This window comes from Psittacula echo (genome assembly GCF_963264785.1).
Source record: "Psittacula echo genome assembly, chromosome: 4".
NCBI lineage: Eukaryota > Metazoa > Chordata > Aves > Psittaciformes > Psittacidae > Psittacula > Psittacula echo.
In genome coordinates this window covers 30,297,248-30,315,647 of record NC_137738.1, presented here as the reverse complement: position 1 = coordinate 30,315,647, position 18,400 = coordinate 30,297,248, and the positions used below count along the sequence as shown (strand labels likewise).

Sequence of the window (18,400 nt, the reverse complement as noted above, 5' to 3'; positions counted from 1 at the left end):
TTACATCACTGAAACATGCAGCAAAAGGCTTTGCTTCTTTCAGCTCAGTCTTACCTTTGGAGACACTGCTACGCTGTTCTTGCAGTAGCAGAGGGAAATAAGGCATTTTATGAATTAAATAAAACCCTTTTTCTGTACTTATTTTGTATTTCTTTATACCAAGCAAAACTAAGATTAATGGTGCAAATCAGCTTAATGAGATTTAGGCTGAAATAATACTTTATTTTTCAAGTGTTCATCTGCTAGATACCCATTGAAGCATATTTGGAATATATTGCCCTTGTGAAACTTATCAGAAACTGATAATCTGTGAAAGTTTGCACTTTTAAGCAGATGGAGTAAATGTAGCAGAATTGTTAGAAGATAGCTTCTTCTGAAGATTTCTCTTCTATATGCTGTGAATGATCTGACATTTGTCCTAAGAATTGGGGTTTTTGGCATACCAAATATTTCCTGAGTGATACTGCATAACTAGAAAATTTTGCCTGAACCATAGCCTGATCAATTAATGGCAGATATGATGTTGGATGAAGGAGCATCTCACCAAGTGTAAATACATCTTGAGGAGGAAGGAGGCAGAGAGCAAATGAAATGCCAGGCAAAACCAAAGATTTTGGGGGCATGATTTATCCTTCTGCATGCACTCAGAATGTAAGAGCCGGACCTTTCATGGAGAATTGAACCCCGAGGCAGCAAAAACCCCAGAAGGAGCTGCCTTCATTGCTAATTAAACAATTAGATCCTTAAACATTTCTCAAGCCTGTAATGATTTTTCCACTGTGAGGTCTCTGTGTCCAACTGGAGCTTTCTAGCATCCTGCATCCACCCAGAGCCCTGTTTGAAGTCTGTGGTATCCAAGCCTACAAGCACAAGCTTGCAGATGTTGAGCATTTTAATGACAAAGCTCTTCTGTGGCCATCTTCAAACTCTTTTTTTTTGTAAGGGTAAGATTTCATCTTGGGCTCTTAGTGTCATGTATGTCATTGTGTAGAAAGCCTGATGTTTGCTAGAGAACTGCTGTGCTAAGACTGCTGAGTAAGACTTTTCAAAAGCTTTTCCCTCTCTTATGTGCAGCAGTGCAGGCATGCTTGTGGGAGTGCCAGATGGCCTGCAGTAATTTGTGTGACCTGTGACCTGCCCCAGTTGCACTGAGGGCCATTTTAGCTGCCGGTAGTATCTTAGGAGTGCAGAGACTGTAATGCCATCTTTGCCTACGTTCCCAAGACTATGTGTTTTTTGCTGTGCTTCCAAGAGAGCGCACAGCCCCATCCCTTGGTGGATAATGATCTGATCTTATTTTGCTTACCAGCAGTTTTGCTGCAGGAGTGTTAAATGCAGGTTAGACAAGATACTAGATCCTTTTAGTGACTCATTTAGTCCCTTTCTTCTTCCCAGCTGGTCTAAGTCATACACAGCTGTGAGAACATTAGCTCTGAAACTGTGAGCAGCAGACACTTTATATGCGGTGATGCATTCCTTTATATCTCATGGCCCACATGGTGATGGCTTCTAAATCCCTTATCATAACTGCCTCAGGCTGCAAACAGCTTTTCTTATACCAGCCAATGCAAAGATGACATTTCTTGAGCTGAGGGAATTTAATGTGATTGTGCTGTTCTCCAGGCCTCCAAAGATTATGATGTGACTTCCATTCATCACAAACACAGGACTTTTTAGTGGCTTTTTCTAATTCCTGGATAGGAATTGTGAATTTTTTTGGGAATAATATTGTTCAAGAGTAACTGGTGACAATTACACAAAGGTGTTTTATTGAGCTATTTTCTGAGTTATTCTGCAAGAAATGGGAAATGAATAAATGCATCTGCTGGTATGTGTTTTGCCATTTTTTGAACGATACAGCGCCTGGTAGCTTCACAAATGTATGTGAAACCTTTCTTCTTTAATTGTTTCTCTTTCACTTGGTTGATTTTCAGTTCACGAATGTTTGTTTTCATGTTAATGGTGGCTTTTTTCAACTCACGGATGCACAGTACAGGAAATTTAGCGGGGTCTTACCCTGCTGTGTGGTGTGCTCATCTGCATGGCTCCTTGTTCACTGAGGTGTGAAGGGGATTGTGTGTGATTAGGACAACTAGCATTTACTGAAGAAGCAGAAGTCAAACCTAAGGTGTGTTTTACCGGATCTTGTGCATCTGTGATAATTTTTTTTAAGGGTTTCAATCAAATGCCACTTGACTAGTTCAGAACAAATGTGGCTGCAACCTGCTTGCTGCAACTCCTAGTCTGAGTATGCATTCTGTATCAGAAACTTGTGGTTTTCTCATGCAAGCAATGTTTTGAATGCATTTGAACACACTATCTTCACTGACTTCCATTCCTTCAGACAAGACATCTGATGTCGTGAAGGGTCCAGGTCAAGAGTAGTTGGCACCACATCACATTCCAGTTTACGTGAAGTTAAACAGTCTTAAAACAGTTATTATTTTCCCTTATTATTCACCCTATTAGCTAAATGCCATATGTCTCAAGTCTCCTTTATAACATACTAAGTTTCAGAAATGTGTCTGGGAGCACAGCTGGGTACAAATACTCTTAATAGCGTGGCACACTGAAGGGACAGTGCTTCATACTGTTGATGGTCCTAAAGCTGGTTGAAGATTGTCTTAGAGCACATCAAAAGGGCTGTGTGTCCTTGTTGGATGCATAGCTCTTGTACCTATTTATGACTTCTCTACTGTTCCTGTCTATATGGGATATTTGTCCCAGTAATATTGCAAAAGCATTGCAGTGTCACCAAACCCGTGTGAGGATGATCACACTTTACTTGGGAGAACTGGTTCTCTTTGTTGTGTACATTCGCTTTGTTTCAGTTACCTTATTCTTTAGTCTACATGAGAGACACTGCCATGAAAACAGCATCTTTGTTTTTAAAGGCTCATGTTTTCCTGATACTCTAGTTTGAAAACTGCCTGTGTCATAGCACTTACTTTGCTGTGGAAAGGTTATGATATTATGAATTGAAGGATTATCGCTTCATCTGTGTAGCTGGTTACAAGAACATAGAGACTTGAAAACAAAAATAGTGTTTTAAATAGATTTCTGTAGGGGAGGGAAAAATGGGCAAGATCCCACTGATCTTTTGTTTTGTTACTATTGTAGTGAGGAAAGACTGCTTGCCCAAAATATTAATGAATAAAAGGAATGAATAATGAAAAGCAAACTGCTAAGTGTGCTAGTTAATAAATTACAGGTAATTCTTTGGTTGCTGTGTTGGCCCAGCCTTATTTGGGAGATACATACATTTTTTTTTTACTAGTTCTGGAAACTTAATTTTCACAATGGTGAATCCAATTAACAAAGTAGAAAAAATTAAGTATCCTTTATTACTCTATTTCTTTGGTTTTCCTCTGCTTTAAATATTTGTGTGCTTTCTTTTTTTCTAATGTTTGCTGTTCTTCTTTAATTGCTCTATCTTGAAGTTAGCATTCTTAGAGAGACAGCTTTCTTATTCTCCTCTTGGTGTTTCGTTTATTGTAGCTTCTGTGTCTCCCACTTGTCTTATTTCCACATTGTAAATTTTATTCTTACCTTCTTTCTTTTATTTCCAACTTCATTACTTAGCACACCTATTTCTGTGTATCTCTTCTCTGTATATCATGGGGGTTGGATGGCAGGAATATAATTAAGCACTTGATTCACAGAAAACCTATTATCAATTTTAAAACACAGCAGATTCTTTTTGAGATATCTTAGAAAGCATGACCACAGTGTAGGTTCTCATTATCTTCGTAATCACTTGCAATACATTTGAAAATGCCTGCTATGTCCAGACAGAGTATAGTATCTTGGAAGCTCTCAGTAAATTTAAACTTAAATAATCTTACAAGAAAATGGATTAACCTAGATTAACTGGGTCGGTAGGAAAGGGGACAATCTTTGTTGTTCCTTCTGTTTCTGGATGTGAAAAGTATAGCTAATGCTCATGGGAATGGAAACTGAAATAATCACTCTGGAAGTGCAGCAGATTAGAGTTTGGAATCATGTCTGCAGTATAATACGTATTTCATCTTTAGGGTGCCATTTGCCAGCGGAGATCATTTGGTAGACAAACTCACGTCTCATGCCAGGGTGCAACTCTTGGTCTGCAGCCTGAGCTTGTGTATTTCAGCACTGGCAGAACTAATATTTATACCTTTCTATAGATGAAAAGCATTTTGTACGAGCAGTAAAAACAGAGGAGGACAAAGAATGCAATCTGCTTCGTCCACTAAGTGAGAAAATGAAAAAAAAAGAACAACCCCAAACAAAAAATCCCCATTGATTCTGTCTAATGGCCTTCACGATATAGGACATAGTTGAACTGACGGTACTCTCCATGTCTTTTGTGGCAATAGCAAGGACCTTCTGAGTCTGTAGTGATAAAACAAATGCTTGCTGCAAGGGAAGAAGGAGTTAGTTTTAATTCCTGAGGACCCACCTGCTGGGTAAAGGTGTGGAGGAAGAGTTTTTTTGCAGAAAGGGAGAGATGTGATGGGGAGGTTTTGGGTCATATAATCATAGAATAGTTAGGGTTGGAAAGGACCTTAAGATCATCTAGTTCCAACCCCCCTTCCATGATCAGGGACACCTCACACTAAACCATGCCACCCAAGGCCTCGTCCAACCTGGCCTTGAACACCACCAGGGATGGAGCATTCACAACCTCCCTGGGCAACCCATTCCAGTGCCTCACCACCCTCTCAGTAAAGAATTTCTTCCTTATATCCAATCTAAACTTCCCCTGTTTAAGTTTGAACCCGTTACCCCTTGTCCTGTCACTACAGTCCGTAATGAAGAGTCCCTCCCCAGCATCCCTATAGCCCCCCTTCAGATACTGGAAGGCTGCTATGAGGTCTCCATGCAGCCTTCTCTTCTCCAGGCTGAACAGCCCCAACTTTCTCAGCCTGTCTTCATACAGGAGGTGCTCCAATCCCCTGATCATCCTCGTGGCCCTCCTCTGGACTTCTTCCAAGAGTTCCATGTCCTTTTTATGTTGAGGACACCAGAACTGCACACAATACTCCAAGTGAGGTCTCATGAGAGCAGAGTAGAGGGGCAGGATCACCTCCTTCGACCTGCTGGTCCCGCTCCTTTTGATGCAGCCCAGGATACGGTTGGCTTTCCGGGCTGTGAGCACACATTGCAGCCAGCTCGTGTACATTTTCTCATCGACCAACACCCCCAAGTCCTTCTCCGCAGGGCTGCTCTGAATCTCTTCTTTGCCCAACCTGTAGCTGTGCCTGGGATTGCTCTGACCCAGGTGTAGGACCTTGCAGTGTAGGGTCCAGTAGTTGTCTGGGAGAAGGCGACAAAACACAAAATTTCCTTTTCCACTGTAAGTTCTAGTGGCGAGTTAGTATTGCACCAGTGTATATTTGATGTGTATATATATGTGTATATAGTGCCTTGAACATTTTTTAATGGCTGACTGACTTCTGTATGAGAGAGTAAGAAGTGAAGAAGGGCACAAGAACTGCAAGCTTAGCAATTGTTGTCTGTTTTCTTTTTCTTTTTGCATTTTGCCTATTTAGGGATGCTGGGTCACAAATAATTGATTTTTTTTTTTGCTTTTAATTGGGAAGTGGGGGAACTGTGGCACATGACTATACTGATTTGTGAGAAGTAAGGGAAAACTGTATTTGGTTTAAATCGAATCTCAGCATTGAAACTAGATTTGTTTTTAGGCAAAAAAAAAAGGCCAGATTTGAGGTTGGTTTCCAGGGTCTGTTAAAGCTTTAGAAGAAGCAAAGCACATGGTCACACAGCCTTTGGTAAGTCTGTCCATATTAATTCAGGCTTCATCTAGATTAGGGCTTTTTCAAAGTTACAGAATTAACTTGAGTAGTTAGTGTGCAGCATTGGCAAAGACAAGGTGACGGGATTTTGCTGCTTATTTGTGGAAAAGCTTGCCTGCCTACCCCCATTCCCTCCAGGCTCTTTGTCTTCCATTCATTTTATACTTAGCATAGCAAAAATCATCAGAGGACAAGGCTGGGTCTCCCCTTCTAAAACCAGAAAGTATTGCTTAAAAAGAAAATGTGCTGAAAGTTCACAGCCTTTCTAGCTGGTTAGTAATTGTGTATTTTGTGAGGATCTTTTCTTACTCTGTGTGCCTTTTTCTTAGGCTACATTGTTCTGGTGCTGGTCAGTCATGCCTGAAAAGCTAGAGTTCAACACTCTGCTGAAACTCATTAATGTCACAGTAGTCTTTCATGCTGCAAACTCCTGCCTTATCAGGAATGAGTAATTCTACATCACTTAGCTGCTTTGATGTGCTCAGATTTCCCTATTTTGGAGCAGAAGTAATATTTTACTTTTTTTTCCCCATCTGTTTTCTCATCTCTTTTCAAATGATTCAATTACATGAATTTTATTAGGAGTTTAAAATTAATACTCATATTTTGTTTGTGAATCAGGGATGCTTTTCATTGCAGAGAGGATCACATTTTGTGGAGAATGTTTAACATGACTGACAAGCCATACTGGCTTCCTCTTCCCTGAGAGTAGGTTGTGTGGTTTTTGATGTGGAAGCCTATAAAATTTTTCTTTTAGGTACCTATGTTAATGTACATTTGCATTAAAGATGGAAAGGTTGATACAAAGAGCTTTAGTTATTTGCTTTTTAATAGTTTTCCATTTCCAATGGCTCTCAGAGATTTCTACCTTATGGCTCCGCTTGGCTTCATAATGAATGTTCAGCTATTGACCTCATCCTGCGATTTTCAGGGGTTGTTTGAAGATAAGGTCCAAGACCATCAACTTTGAGGATGCATTTGCAGTGTGCTATAGATGCTGAGGAGTTACCTTTGGATACTTGTTCAAGCTGAAGGACAGTGGTTTCATCATCCCATCCAGATAACGGAGAAAATGTTCAACAGGAGGTGCTGGTGTTATTTGCAGATGTTTTGTTAAGAACATAGCGTTGGGTAAGAGGCACTCTGGAAACTAGGGACTGATTTTGAAAAATGGATAAAAAGACATCTACTTAAGCAGAAGACTGTTTCCAGCAATTTTGTGGGACTTTCCCAGTCTTTTATTTTTACTGAAAAGTGGGTGCATAATGGATGTAAACTCTTCAAAGTACTCCTCTTTGCCCGTCGGCATCACCTGTTCCTTGCCCGGCTCTGCTCTGCTGTTGTTTTCTCTGTGAGCTGTTTAATGCAAACCTCAACCTATCTTAGTTGTGAAAAAAGAACTATGTGAAGAGAGGGAGGGATAGGCAAAGCTGTGGGTCACCTCTGTGTTATGGCATCAGGCTTTTGCTCTCTTACCACGTCCCTTTGGTGGCTGCATGTAAATGCACATAAATAGTGAGAAAGACCTGCTCCTTTCTGAACTTGGCAAGAAAATTGTTCAGAAGTGGATGTGTATTTTCCTACTGCTGCAGGTTTTGAGTGCATTCCTGAAGACAAGACTCAAAAACAGTTTGTGCATTTCTCAGAAGCTTTGTTATCTCTCTTGAGCAGGATTGCCATCAACAGTAGTAACATAGAGCAGTCAAGGAAGATGAGGATGGACATCTCTGTGTCATCTGCCTGCTGTCCGGTAGTGCTGCTAAATCCTCCTGCCCTATGTTTGGACAATACTTTGTACAAAGTGCTGACTAGCCAATTAGACGCAATCATCATGATAATTAAAGAAGCAGAGATAAAGTATCACCACCTGTATAGCATGAGTACGAAGACGCAGGATAGCTCTCTCTTGTGCACAACTGGGACAGTCTTTCCCAATAGCATTTGGAAGCATTCATTACTTAATGTACTTACTGCTAGGGATGTGCTGTACCATTCTGGGAAGGCACACAGGCCCCAGCAATTCAGAGTGTGCTGTCAGCAGTGCAGGCTTCATTGTAGCTAACAGGATCCCACCAGGGAGGATCTGTAGACACTGCCCTTTCTCTCTTGCTCTTTTTGAGCCAGAACAGGATCTGGCTCCTGACTTTATTTGACCCTGTAGCTACAATAGGTCATATCATGCCCTTGGACATTTCAGGGGAACTCCGTAAGTACGCGTCTATAGACATCACGATTTGGCAAGCATTCATTTTTCCAGGTGTGTCTTTCTGGTCACAGAGGTTGAATTTCAAGGTACATTTCCACATCATAACAATATATAATCTCTCCCAATTGTATCTTTTCTAAAAGGACATTCCTTTGTCCTGTTGTTTCCAATTGTTATGTGTGCTTAATTTCTGCTTGGTCAGTAGTACACAGAATGATTCACATTCCCAAGTTCACTTGACAGTGAAAGTCTAAATCTGTTATTTTTTTCAGAGAGAGGACTATATTATAAACTGTTGGATTTTTTTTTTATATCAGAGAACAGAATAAAAATGATAGGAGAATTATAAATTCCTTCTATATTCTTCCTAACACATGCGGTCAGAGACTGTAATAAACAAGGAGAGATCAGGCTGGCTATTCTAATTGCTCTGTGATAAGAATACATTCTTCTATTGGTATAAATAGCCATTGCTGCCATTGCAGCAGAGTGGATTTGTGGCAGCTGAGGATGTGGCCTCAATGGAAACGCTGTGCTTTCTTCCTGTGGCATACTTTTGGAAACAAATGCATTTTCTTGGATTTAGAACTGGCTTTGGCTTTGAAAGCCACTGAATTGCTTCAGTTTCGGTGGAAGTTACTAGAAGCCTTTGTGGGATCTCACAAAGGATTTAGGCTTGTGCAGCAGCTCAGCTGTTTGAGCAAAGCGTAGATGAATACATATATCTTGAGATGCATGCGTTCCAAAATGAGGGCCTAATTCATGCCTCTCCTTTAAATCTGATTTTGGATCAAATATTAAATAGTGCAGAAAAAAAATAATCTTATTCCAGCAATTCCCATCCAGTCAAAAAACCCCAAACAACCTGATCCGACTGTTTAATGACATTGTGGGACATTGCTGTTATTGCAGGAGCCAAAGGCAAGCAGCATGCAGACTGAGTTATCAGAGTTAGTACCAAACTTGAAGGTGCTTTATCAGATTATGAATGAGGTGAATGATAAAGAAGGGTTTAGAAGCTGGCTTTATGTGGACAGCTTATTAAGAAGAATTCCCTGGTAGCTTTCTCCTCATCTATCAAAGTTAAGTTTTTTACTCTTAGAATAGGTTATTTCTAATAGATGTTTCAGTGGAGGTAGGGGCAGAGGACCATTACTTTGTTCCTTTTTTTAAAGACAAATAAATAGCCCTGAAAACAGGTACTAAATTTTCACATTATATATTAGGCAGTACAGTAGATGTAGGGACAAAATTGAGCAGTAAATTCTTACTACAAGGTGCATTCCTTCTTCCCTTGTAAATTACTTAATTTCCTGCATTCGACATGTCGGTCCCATTCCTGCATCCACCTTGCATTAAGAATCAAAGTGAAAACCATCAGCTGCTGCAGTCTATCATTTTGTGTTTCCAGTGGAGATAATTTAAGTATAACACAGTGACATTGAATATTGATAGAAAGATGACAGGCCATGATTAAAGTTTTGTGCTGGATAAAATAAATGGGTAGCGGCTTGATGAGAAACCGGCAAAAATATTGTTTGGCATTGTATGGTATCTTGTTTTTTATAACACTAATCAAATGTCCATTGTTGGTTTTAAGCACTAGAAAAATGGCTCCTCCTCCTTGTTTTGAACAGGCCCTTCAAGGAAGAAAAGGCAGACATAAAATATGTACATTTCATATAAAATACGCGGTGGCAGTTCAGACCTCAAGATGCTGATATCAGGTTTTTTTCCTACGGGCAGGAGAAAGATGTCATGATTATTAGCAGATTGTTTTTAGATTTTAGTTTAGATTCTAATGGGATGCAGTAGGTAACATTTTACAGAGCGGAAGAATTTGTGGATGATGAGTGCAGCTGATAGGCTTAATTTTTTTAAAACATTTGGCAGCAAATACTGTCAGATATTTATGTGTTTCTGTTTACTGACATCACTGTGAGGGGTTAAGTACGAATATTATTATACGAATATTATTTCTTCTTTGTTGTTGTTAGCTTCTTTGAAAAATCTGAGTGTCGTAAAGGGAAGGAATTTTTACAGAAAATCATGAAGCCAGTTCAACTTAATAGCATATAAAAGGTCTGAGAAGATTTCCTAGGAATCTTAGAATCTATCTATCATAATAGAAGGCATTTATCATTTTTTTTTTCTTAATTGTACAGTGCATGGAATTGGTGATATAACCTCATTATGCACAGGTACAAAATGCTCAAAACTGATTTAAAGCATTAATGTGAGAATGTAATGACTCTCCATGTGAGAAATATTTTGATGCATTACATGTAATTTAGATTTCATTACATATAACTTAGGGACTAATGTGGAGTCGAATTTATGGGAAATATTACAACTCACATCTGGTTCATCACTTTGTTAACATACAGCTATTGCTGTAAAACAATGATTTATTAAATCAGAATCTGTGGAACTAGAGAGAAGAATGGATTTCTGGAAGGAGATCAGACATAGTGGTGCCCTTGCAGTTAGTCCTGGGCAGTGTTTTGCTTCCAGCCCTCCCATCTAATACAAGGTTTGTCTTGCCTTCTGCACAAAAGGCTGTATTCTCAGTAATGTATCTCAGCTGCTGATAGAAATCATTCAGCTACAAATGCAAATTAGGAAACTACCTACACTCACAGCTCCCTTTTGTTTACCTTGCTTTGACAATTTGGTATGCACATTTGAAAATCTGTCCCTCATTTTGTAGCACTGTGAAATATATAATAGTTACGTGGTACATTGATTTTACTTCAATGTCACTACCATTATTTTAAAAGGAAAGTATTTACACAATATAAAAAGCTTATTTCCTTCATATACGAACATCTTCACATCCATGTATCATCACATATTATGAGGTCCTTCACTAAGGATAAAACAATACAATTAAAATTGTTTAAAAATAGAACGTAATACATGTAAACATAACACATGATTTTCATGTTCTCAGCTAGTTAATTCTATAGTACAGCGTATACTTATTCTGTGCATGGTCTTTCATAGGATCTTCATCTAAAGGCACTACCTGAAGCTACCACAAGTAATAAAATGTCAGAGTAATAAAATGGCAGTGTTACCTGCTAGGTAATAGCATGGAGGGGAAAGAGAGAGGGAGGGGGGGGAAGAAAATAGAATCAGGGAATAAAAGAGTTAAGTTTTCAACTGAAAATAGTGTAAAGACTGATGGAGATTGTCCCTGGAGTCAGACCTGCAGAAACACACGGTCCCTGGAGTGAAAGCTCAGACGGGCAAGGGGGGATGTGAAAAGCAAGGTCTGTGCAGCAGGCAGCACCAGTCTTAAGGAGATTGTGCAGTGTTTGAGTGGTTGTGTTCCTGCATGGCATTTTGTTTCCAAAGTGGTTTAGTTACATTTCAGTTCTGTTCTGTAAGACTTTTTTAAACTGGGCCTTGGGTGTCTACCGTGTTAGATATCTTGGATGAGTAGGTGTCTGCTTGTATTTGGGGTTCTCCACTACGCTTTGTGTGAAATTTGGCAGATGTCGGCAAAGAGGGGATTGAACTGTTGTTCTTTGTTTTGTTCACAAAGTCAAGAGCTCATAGCTTCTAATCCCAGCATAACTTAAAAGACTGGTGGGTGTTCCCGAAGAGTATCATAAAGGTCAGATCACTCAACAAACACACAGGATGCCGGGCTCCAGTTATGCTGCCTGCTGCACCTCCAGGCGTACTCAGCTCTGTTACATCCCTGAGTAGACGAGAGGAGGATGCCAAAGCTATCACATTGAGGGCTGGTTTGGCCTAGGAGCTCTGCTCACCTGTTTCATCAAATCTGTCCCTTTCTGCACATTTGCCTCTGCTACTGGGGTGCTGTGGAAAGCAGAGACACTGCTATCATCTATTCTTAAAGATGCGTGAAAGTAGTGTTCCCATCTCTGTGATGTACAATCATGTCCTGTCTGGTATGCTGGATGTCTTTTGTCTAGGAAGTTACACAGTGGACTTGTCTGTGGCTCATCAGGTTTAGGTATTAGAAAGGTTAACCAGAGCAAAATTTTTGGGTATTGAAGATGAATGTAGGAGTCTAGGTTAGATGAACATTGTGAGGGTTGCTTTTTGAGGCTCTTGTGGTTCTGGGACAGAGTATTCTCTAATAGGTCAAACATCACATTTAAAGAGGGTCAGTTATTTGTTGTTTTCTAGATATTATTGTGTTTTATAAGGAAGAAGGCAAGGTCAGAGAAGCAAATTGCTTGTGCCAGAGAAAAGTACTGCGAACTGCAGACTAGGAGTTCTAGCTAGTCTCCAAGGCAAGTGTTGGAGCAGGTTGACATGTAGCAGGGGAGTGTGGACTCTCCTGACCTTCAGAGAGTGAGTTTTGTTCTTACATGGAGAAGTGCAATAATAGTGCTGAACAGCAAACAAATGTTGTCAGTGAGCTTTGAAATAAGGGAGTGAGAAGAATGTCTCCTGCACTGGGGGATGACCAGATGATCGGAACAATATGAAGTCAGTTCATGAGATTTTCAGCTCCTGAGGAGATTGGAGAGAAAGAGACACAATGCAAGGAATGGAATTGTGAAATTGAGGTTGTTATGAAGGGGTTTATAGGATTAGGAAGACTTGCAAGAAGAAAAAAGCAGAAGACTGTTATTTCAGATGTTTAAAAGAAGTGACATTATATTGCACAGGGCAAGAAAAAATAAAATAAGTTTTGCTGTTCAGCAGACTCCAGGTTTTCTCTGTTCTTTTCCCTGTACCTCCTTTCTTCTTTCTTTTATGTTCATCAGCTGAGAGCTGTGATCTAATGAGCTCTAGCTATATATTCTCCTTATCAGTCTGCCATTGCACACCAGCCAGATGGGGAAAACAGGGTTAGTGCCTCCCTCTCTAGAGCCTTGCATGAGCCACATAAGGGGGTCATGAACCTTGTAGTCCATGGTTTGTTCAACAGATTGGTTGTAGACATCTTAAAATATAACAGCTAAGGTGAAAGATGAAGAACTGATCAGGCTGGAAACCTCTTTTTGTTTGTTTGTTGTTTTTTTTTTTTTTTTTTTTTTTAATGAAGGAGAAAGGCAAAACATATTCCTGAAGTAGTAAATACTTCTTTCTTAGATTTAAGAAGGGCTGTTAATGCATAACTCTGAGTTAATGTGATAAACCAAATAAGAGGGGCGGATTTCTGCTACCAGTAAAGCAATATGGTTTTCTTCCTTCCTTCAAATATTATTATTCCATACTGTCTTTCCCTTGCCTCCTTTGTTCACTGCATGGCTGTTGCCTTAAGAAAAGGCAACAAAGGCATAACTAAATTTAGAGTAAGAAGAGCTAGTTCCTTCCTTTTTCTGTAAAATATAAATAGAAGCGGGTGACCAAAATATAGAGAACTTTCCTTAGTTTGTACAATAGAGTGACAAAGAACAGGGATATAGAACAAAGTCTTTTGATTCTGCAAGCCTCAAAACTTTCCAATCATTTTAATTGTTGTAATGAAAATCCCTGGTGTTTCTACCAGACTTTTTTTGTTGTGTTTTGTTTGCTGCTTTGTCAGAGAAAACCACCTTTATGTTCAGTGAATGCAGTGTTAACATGAGTGCTAGGTACTGGGAAAAGTTCATACTTTCTTGAATCTGCACCTTGGAGCGGCTCACCTATTAGAAGAGAAGTGTCTAGAGTATTTCTTCTTAGTGATGGTTACTTTTACCTCATAAGTCGGCTTTTGTTTATGCAGTTTCTAAATATATGTCTTATTATGTAGCGTTTTAACTTCAGTCTCACTCTCTTGGCTTTCAAGATGTGTCTTACAGGGATTTCCTGTGAAATAAGCAAATTTCTCTACCAACGCAGTAGATCTGAGAGTTTTACAAACCGCTTTTAAAAAGTCACTCACCAAGGGGCACTAGAGATGATGAAATTTAAAGTAGTGCCATCTCTCTGGCATGATTCTAGTTTGCTTTTGAAGAGATTTTGGGGACTTTGTTTTGGGTTTTTTTGTGTGTGTGTGTTTTTGGTTTTTGTTTGGGGTTTTTTTTTGTTTGTTTGTTTGGTGGCTTTTAGTTTTTTTGAGTTTGTTAATTGTCTTTTTTTTTCAATAGGGTTTAATATAAAATCTTCTGCTATTTTTATATGGGCATGTTTTTATTTAGGCTGTAGTGTTCAGGAACTGGATGTGCCTTTTGTATGTATGCAGAGCCCTCAATAGGAAAGTCATGTTCTCCTAGTTCCAGTTAGTACTATAAATAGCTTTAGAATAATGTTGTGCTGAGAGACACATAGAGAGTACTCACTGATATCTTTCAGAATCTTGTGAAAAGACAGTGGAGCAATATTCTTTGGATTTCAAGGAAGAGAGGGAGAATCCTTGTTGGATATGACTCCTGACATGAATTTCACCCAACGTGGCTTGTAGATTGAAGATAACCTCTAGTTTCTTTGTACTCTCTGGTCTCTGGTGTTGTTTCCTAGAAAACTACTTGAGTTTTGGTAAAGGCATCTGCGATTACAATTTCAGTTGCTACTTTATGAAGAGAACTCAAGGATAAACCTCTCTGTTCTGCATTCATTTCCTCCTGTCCATAAAAATCTCAGTTTCTCTGACAGCTCTTTCATCATCATCAACTTGATCAAATCCAGAATACTTCCTGCTGTGTCCTTTTGTGTTGCTGTGGATGTCTCAGCCATTTTTCAAGTCAACTTAGGCCTGCTCTTGTAGGTTCTTTCTACATAGTGTCCTTGAGATAAGACCTGTCCCACCTATCCATCCAGCTAAAAAAATTGCTCAAGTTGAGTCTTGCATCTTACTGAAACATCCATTTCCCTGGCCATGACTTGATAAAGCAGTCTTGCCCTACTCTCATCCATTCAAAGAGCTGTTGACACTGCAATGACTGTTCTCTTTCTCTTAAGTTCTGTGTTTCTGATAATTTCAATTTGTTTGCTTTTCTCCATTGGTTCCCTCTGTCCTGTCACATCATGTATAACTACTAGCTTTCAGTGTCAAGGCTGCTCACAGTCTTTTACCACCTACTCAGTCCTTTTGTTCTTTTTTTTTTGTTAAACCACATTGGTATCAATCACTTGCCCGTTGCATTTTTATACTAACCTCTTTTGCTCTTTTTGCTCTTGCTTTTGCTTTTTTCTTACATGATTTCTTTATGGAAGGGTGAAGATCTTGGATATCCACTGACCTGTTTCATGGCCTCCTGCAGGTCCTTAAAACGCTCATTCATGGTGATACCTCAATGTACTTGACAGTGATTAGACTAATTAGTTACTGATGTAGCAAATTAAACCATTGTACTGTAACTAACGTGCCATGTTCAGTCCACTGTTGTCTCTGTTTCTTTGAACATCCTCATCTGTATCTTGTACAAAGCCTGGCACTTTGTACTCATGAGCACTCATGAGAACTTGTAAGTTCACAATCTGTTAAGTGATTAAGGTATGCTTTGTTATTGCTGGGTCTATAAATGGTTGGTGGATTGTGATTTGCTGTGGATTCCAGCAAATTGATCCTGGCATCTCCACTGAACTTGCCATATATGCCACTTTGTTAGTAAAATACAGACAGGCATATAACACCCAGAGGTTGATATATCATAAAGTATTTATAAGTATAGGAATAATACAAAATCGGATCCAATCTTGATCCATCATTTTGAAAAGTTGCATATATGAAAAAACTTTATTCAGTAAAAGCATCCACATATTTTTGGCTTCACGGAGGCTGCAAATGCGCTTTTAGTGTGGATTGATCATGAATAAACCAAACTCTGAAATTCAATTGAGCTTGATTTCACACCTGATGTAAAAACCTAAAGATTTTTGCATGCTGGTAACAACATAATTTTGAATAATTTCTGTATGTGTTTGTCAGCTATTTGCAGCTTTCAAGTAATTTTCTTTCAAAAAGTGTGCTTGAAAAATGCTTTTAGGCACTGAATTTCAAACACAGACTAAAAGATACAGGGTTCTTGGGCTTGGGTATATAAGTTTAGTATATCCAAGTGTATATGCATTCACTGATAAAATTTAAAAGTTCATCCTAACATCTCAGTGTCTTAGTTTAAGATGTATCAGAGTTTTACAGATATGGTGGTAAAACAAAGCTATTCTTAAAATAAAAGTAAGCAATTAGTGGTATGTTCAGTAACTGCTGATTACTAAAACAGGTGTCAGTCAAAAGCATGTTGACCGATGAGGTGAGATACGGCCCAATAACAGCAGCTCAGGCACCATTGCTCTGTACATTTATATTTATATATATTTGCTATTCATTTTGTCCACTGTGAATTCTGCATACATCACTATCTCTGCCTTAGTTTTGTCAGTAGAGCACTTTGTTAAATTGAATAGCGAAAACAAGGTATCCACTGGAAATCATGATTTAGGTCTCCAGTGTCTTTTCTAAGCCTATAATAATAAACCAGATACAGCTGCAAGCAAACTTTTTCAAAAAACAAGTAAATGGGCTTATGTATGTCTGCAAGGAAATGTTTTGGCTGTGTAACCATGATGATGTGACTGACAAGTAGAGAAACAGTGGAGGGTATATTGTTTTCCTGGCTTCGTAGGTGAAATGCTACCTGAATGGAACACAGGTGTAATCTAGTGAAGGTTTTTTTTCCTTTCTAATTAGCAATACTCTGAACTCCTTGAGGGAGACCAATTTGTGGACCTCATGCTGGATTCTGCCTTCAATAAACATATATACTGACTCTAAGCACAGATGAAAAAGCTTAGCTTCTGGAGTGTAATTTTATTCTCAGTCTCAGAATATTGCTGTGTGGATTTTACAGCTTGACATCTTGTAGAGTTTGTAGGGTTAAAATGTACCTTTGTTAGGTTAATGAAATCCGTGTGAGCAGTGCAGCTCCTTTATCTTTCATTTAGAATAAAAGATAAGCTGGTATTTAATTTAGTCAGAAAACCTGAAATTAAATGGTTATTTTCCTTCCTTCAGTCACTTATAATCCTTACAATTATATAGTAAATAATATCATTTGAAAAGCACTGTGGAAAAAAATACTGTGGTTATTAGATATTAGCCTTGAAATCTGTCTGGAAGTGTGTACTGCCATGAGTCTTGGTGCTTTTGAGTCCCATCCTGGGCTCTGCCACTTATCTGCTATATTTTAGCAGGCAACCTAATCTTTTGGTCCTTAGAGACAACATGTATTAAATGAAGATGTGACCACATCTCTTGAGAGCAGTGTGATCTTAGTAACCAGTGTCTTGTTCTGATAAACTATCTATGCCTAGAATTCCCATTTACGTCAGGTGGAAATACTTATTGGATGGATCTCAGGAGCAGTATTTGTAACATACATGGGTATCTCTGAGAGATGATCAATAGATTAAAGGTATGAGGAAGCTGGGTATTTTGAATTTTGTAATACTTTTGTTTTTTCTTTGGTGGGATAACAAAGTAGAAATAAAACCCAAAATATATATTAGTGAGAGGTAAGGACAATACACAGAAGTATAAGGCTGAGGGGAAGCAAGAGTATTACAGTTTGATCTAATCAAATTCACCAGAGCTGAAGTAAGCACGTTTCAGTATAACAAGAAATACAGTGTATATATTTTTCAAAACTTAGAGCTGATTTAATGCAGTGGATAGTGTGGTTGTTTATACATGATGTTCTACATCAAATCTGGGAAAACCACATGACTACTTTTAGGGTGGCGAGCCTGTATATCCAGTAGGATGAATGAAGCTCTGGTTGTGATCACAAGAACCCTGGTCTTTGGTGTGATCTGGAGAAGGACGTGTAAAGCCAGTGTACAGCATACAGTTGGAAGCAACATCTTAACACAAAGTTGTTTTTTTTTTTTATGGTATTGGCTTTGTAATAGGGCCACAATTTTACTGCTTTTCATAGAATAGTATAGAAGAGTTAGGGTTGGAAAGGACCTTAAGATCATCTAGTTCCAACCCCCCTGCCATGGGACATCTCACGCTAAACCATGCCAGCCAAGGCCTCATCCAACCTGGCCTTGAACACTGCCAGGAATGGAGCATTCACAACCTCCCTGGGCAACCCATTCCAGTGCCTCACCACCCTCTCAGTAAAGAATTTCTGCCTTATATCCAATCTAAACTTCCCCTGTTTAAGTTTGAACCCGTTACCCATTGTCCTGTCACTACAGTCCCTAATGAAGAGTCCCTCCTCAGCATCCCTATAGCCCCCCTTCAGATACTGGAAGGCTGCTATGAGGTCTCCACGCAGCCTTCTCTTCTCCAGGCTGAACAGCCCCAACTTTCTCAGCCTGTCTTCATACGGGAGGTGCTCCAGTCCCCTGATCATCCTTGTGGCCCTCCTCTGGACTTCTTCCAAGAGTTCCATGTCCTTTTTATGTTGAGGACACCAGAACTGCACACAATACTCCAAGTGAGGTCTCATGAGAGCAGAGTAGAGGGGCAGGATCACCT

General features: G+C 39.3%; 1 protein-coding gene across 1 annotated transcript in view; it reads left to right on the top strand.

Annotated features, from left to right (window-relative positions):
• The window catches only part of DISC1 (DISC1 scaffold protein), a 175,371-nt gene that overhangs the window by 132,415 nt on the left and 24,556 nt on the right, over window positions 1-18,400 (top strand). The window lies entirely within an intron of this gene.